The sequence below is a fragment of the Salvia hispanica genome, chromosome 3 (assembly GCF_029641045.1).
Source record: "Salvia hispanica isolate PSC_SH4W2 chromosome 3, Shi_PSC_v1, whole genome shotgun sequence".
Classification (NCBI taxonomy): Eukaryota; Viridiplantae; Streptophyta; class Magnoliopsida; order Lamiales; family Lamiaceae; genus Salvia; species Salvia hispanica.
The window spans coordinates 17333353-17337893 of record NC_142694.1 but is presented as its reverse complement, the minus strand read 5'-3'; the positions used below and the strand labels follow the sequence as shown (position 1 = coordinate 17337893).

The following is a 4541-nucleotide window of genomic DNA, read 5'->3' as shown; positions in this document are numbered from 1 at the left end:
AAAGAATTAAAAAAAGCGCACACACAATTGTTTGGATTTTACCCATTTTGAAATTTTGAAGTAGTTTTGCATGAACTAAAAAAATCAACTTGAACATTTTTATTTTCGATGTGCAAATAGATAAAAAGTTTTTCAAATAGTTGGGATTTGAGATCTTATATACTGAGCATTTTTATTTTGGTCCAGCCGATGGTCTAATCGGTCTGAACTAAATTAAATTGTGAAACGATAATTTTGCCGATTCACTTATTGAAATGGTTTTTAAAACATTGACCCAAACATTTGAACTCGCAATTGAACAACTCGATTTTTTACTAAAATGACGTGTCAAATATGATTCAATTTAGTATCATTTTTCAAAAGTCTCACCAACAAAATGGAGATGAAGAAAAGAAAATTGAATTATTGTAGTATCTAATATTGATTACAATTTGGAACAATGTCAACCTCTATTATGTGTAAGAATTAATCGCCTATATAATGTAGAATACTAATCACCAAATTTCCACCATTCATTTTCTTAAAAACCCTAGTTTCTTGAGAATATAATTTTATTATTACTTGCATACCTGAGATCAACAAGAGTACATAAACCACCCTTTCGCATATTCAATGTTATGGTTCCCAAAATGAACCGTCACATTTAGGTAAATTGTTAAGATATGATTAAGTTCATCCACAAATTAAAGCAACTATGATCCAACACGTAGGTGGTGTTCGATTTGCTAGATAAAATAATACTAAGATATAATTTAGGATTAAGTTATGAGATTATTTTAGTTGGAGAGGGTTGGCCATCACTAATTATCACATGATTATCTACATGACTATGCAATCAGGCCATGGAACTCGAACTAAAAGATACTCCACTGAATTTCATTAATGCTTGATTATGAAAATAATAAAAGTGGTAGTATATATAGACTCTTCTAGCAACCCTATACGGTTCTGACGTATTTGCGATTCGGGAAAGAACCAACAAAGAAAACCCGAAAATGAGCTTATATCATGCTCGACTCTATTAGGACGTACACATGGGCTGCTCGGCGAACGAGTAACCTTAGATACTATTACAAATTCCAACATAGGGAAATTATTTTCACACACAACATTAATACTTACTATGACGGATTAAACATAACATTTCATTTATTGTACAGAACTCTTATTCCTTCAATGTCATCTGGATGCAAGTTCTTAGTCTGTCCAGCTCCGATCGACGGAAACATGATTGCTCCATTAACTGAACTGTGCCCAAGCCCTAAAAGGTGTCCGATTTCATGAATTGCAACGGTTTCAAGGTGAAAAGCACCCGGAGCTGGCGCAACGGACCACATCTCGTCGCCGTCGTAATGGAACCTTCCATCTGTTGGTGAAAATGCATGAGCTAGAGTTCCGCCACGGCCATCAAAAGGGGCTCCATCTCCGTGATTACCTCTAAAGAACCCTATAAGCAAATCAGAGAATTGATTGGTTGGGACTTGTGAAAAGGAAAAGTGGGTTGCAGCATCCCACTTTTGGAAGGCACTTACCACTGGGGGAATAGCATTTGTGGGATAGTTGGACACAAATCTATAAGTGAGATGGCTTTTAGGCCATCTAGGGTTTCCTGGAAAGAAACTGTAGTGAGATACTATGTGGAAGTTGCTCGAGCTCGCCTCATGTTTATTGTCACGAGGTTGCATGTAGTTGGTACCGTCAACAATATCAGGCACCCCGCATCGTGGGGCTGTCATTTCCGATATCGTTTCGTCATCTATGATACCTGAGGGTTTGATGTGGAAGTTTTTCTGGTAGGTTTTGATGGCTGATTCTAGGGTGTCATCGAAATCATCCTCAGTGGCATGGGTTTTGTTTGGATAATTGAGATAACCGAATTTCTCGAGGTAGGCTTTGAGCTCGTGGATTTCTTTTGTGTTGTTTCCCTTGTGACAACCTTTTAATGACTTGATGAAATCAAAAGGTGATGAGTTTTTGTCACTTGGGATGCTCCTATTGGCATGGCCAATTGGAGCAAGTAGGATGAAAATGAGGAAGATGAAGGAAATGGGATGAAAGATCTTAGAAGCCATGAACGAGTGCTGAAAAGATGTAAGACTGTTTTCTTTTGTGTGTGATACATGTAACTGCTAATTGCTCCTATTTGTAGACTAAAGTTTGGCAAAAGATAAGAATAGATATAGAAGAAGTCAAGGTGTAGAATTTATGTGGGTTTGTTTTTCCATTAATTGAATGGCTTTTACTTGGAATATTGGTGTAGAATATATTAATTACTTCTTCCTCCGTACATAAAAAATAGTCTCATTTATAGATGACACGGGCAGTGGCGGACGTAGAAAAAAATTATGGTAGGGGTTGCACTGTATATACTTTTATGTTTGTGAGTAATTGTCCCATACTCTTATTTTCTTTTCCAGTTTTCGAAGGATAATTATTTTATTTATCCACTTATACTTTCGGTAATTTGACTCCACATTTTATTAACTTCTGTCACTCAAATTTTATTACTCTCTTCATCCACCAATAATCGGCCCATTTTACTATTTTCGTTCATCCACCGAAATATCATATTTGATTTTTTTAATATTTTTTGTAATAAACCCCATAATCTATTAAGTCTATATCATTCATATTTATTATAAAATTAGGACTAACCTGTCACTATTTTTTTCATTCACTTTTCATTAAATTTGTTAAATATCAATGCCCAATAAAACTTGGTCTTATAATCATGAATGGATAAAAGTACTATTTCTAATTAGAATCGAAACACCTCAAAACTATAATCCTAAAGTTACAGACTCTAACCATGACTTCTTAAACTTAAATTATGTAAAAATCAATTATTTTGCAATCAATCACATCCGATATGAATTAAAATACACATCCAATCCATGACATTTTTTTTCATAATTTCATTCTTATAAAATAAATATTTGCTTAATTGAATTGAAACGAAAAAGAGTAAAAAGATGAATTAATCACCAAACTTACCAAATAGAAGTAACCAATTTTAAAATGTTAAACACGCATGGCACTACTTTCAGAACTAAAACAGCATTATTTATATATATACATGCAGTGTCAGTAACTTACTCCATCTCATTATTCTTCATTTGCATCAGTAGATCTTCCATCTGTAAATTCATTTCAGCCCTTCTACCATTCAATCTCCAAATATTTAATCTTCAGACTTCAATAACATTAATTTGGCAGGGGCTAAAGATTGTTTTTTTTTTTTATTTATTTCAAATACTCCTGCTGTGTCCGCCTAATGGGGAATTAATTAAAGTAAAATAGAGAAGAAAAAAAGTATATAAAGTATGAAAGAGAACTAAAATAAGTAAGAGAAAAGAAAAAAGGAGGGATAATGTATTAGAAAAAAATTTCATTATTGGAATGAGAGACTATTTTTTTCGTGAAGGCACAAAATAGTAAAATAAAATTATTTTTTATAGACGGAAAGATTAATAAGTAAAACAATAGAACAAATTCTTTTGATCAATGTTTTAGAACCGAGTCTGGAATCAAATCTAGTTCGCTTCTAACTCATCGGACTACTCGTCCACAAGTTGAGGTGGGGAGTACTATATAGTCCTGTATCCCATAAAAATAAGAATATTTGGGATGACACTAGAATTAATGCGTAATTGGTGTATGAGAAAAGATGAGTAGTATCTTAAAATAGTGCTAGTGGATAGTGAAACTCATATTATTGTATTGTTTAATGGTGGGTCATAGTCGTATAAGTTGTAAATAAATTGATGTATATAGGTAATAAGTTGGGCCGAACTTTCCATAAATGAAAATGCGCTATTTTTATAAGACGATCAGAAAAGGAAAGTGTTCTTGTTTTTATGAGACAGAATGAGTAGCATATATTACATGCGTGTACAAGTAGTATATAAAACATTAAACTTTAGTGTATGATCAAACACTTTACAAATTACATCAAATGTCAACAGTTATATGAGTTTACAAATAAATTTATAAGAAATAATGAAAAGTTAATTGGAGTCATCATTTACAAAAAATTATAACTGCGATATCCCTAACCTTTTAAAAGTGATGCACTGTTTCCTAATTATTTATTAAAGCTAACTACTTTTATCTAAATTAAAGTTCGATTAGATTAATAATTAAGACTAGTCACTTTTATTAAGTGAATTGAGTTTAAAACTTAGTGTAATTCAACTTCATTTAGCCTAAATTTTTTAATTAATCAACCAATTAACAAATTCCGTAATATAGAATACTTCATCGTTTCTTAAATGCAGAAACTTTTTAAACGACATAGATTTTAACGTAAAATTGATAAAGTAAGAAAGTGGATGAGAAAAAATAGATAAAATAAGAGAAAAGAAGAGAAAAAGCATGTAAAATTATTGTTAGTGGACTGTATGGTCCATTTCGTAATTGAAAATTTTCTATTTTTAAAAACATACTAAAAAGAAAAGAGTTTCTATTTTAAGAAATAGAGGGAGTACTTATAATTTTTAAAATGAAGGCAAAAATTACTGACATAGCCTTTTAAGGAAAAA

General features: G+C 32.0%; 1 pseudogene; it reads right to left on the bottom strand.

The window, feature by feature from the left end:
- Positions 1–849: 849 nt before the first annotated feature.
- On the bottom strand, positions 850–2106 carry LOC148930284 (metalloendoproteinase 3-MMP pseudogene; annotated as a pseudogene).
- Positions 2107–4541: the final 2435 nt, after the last annotated feature.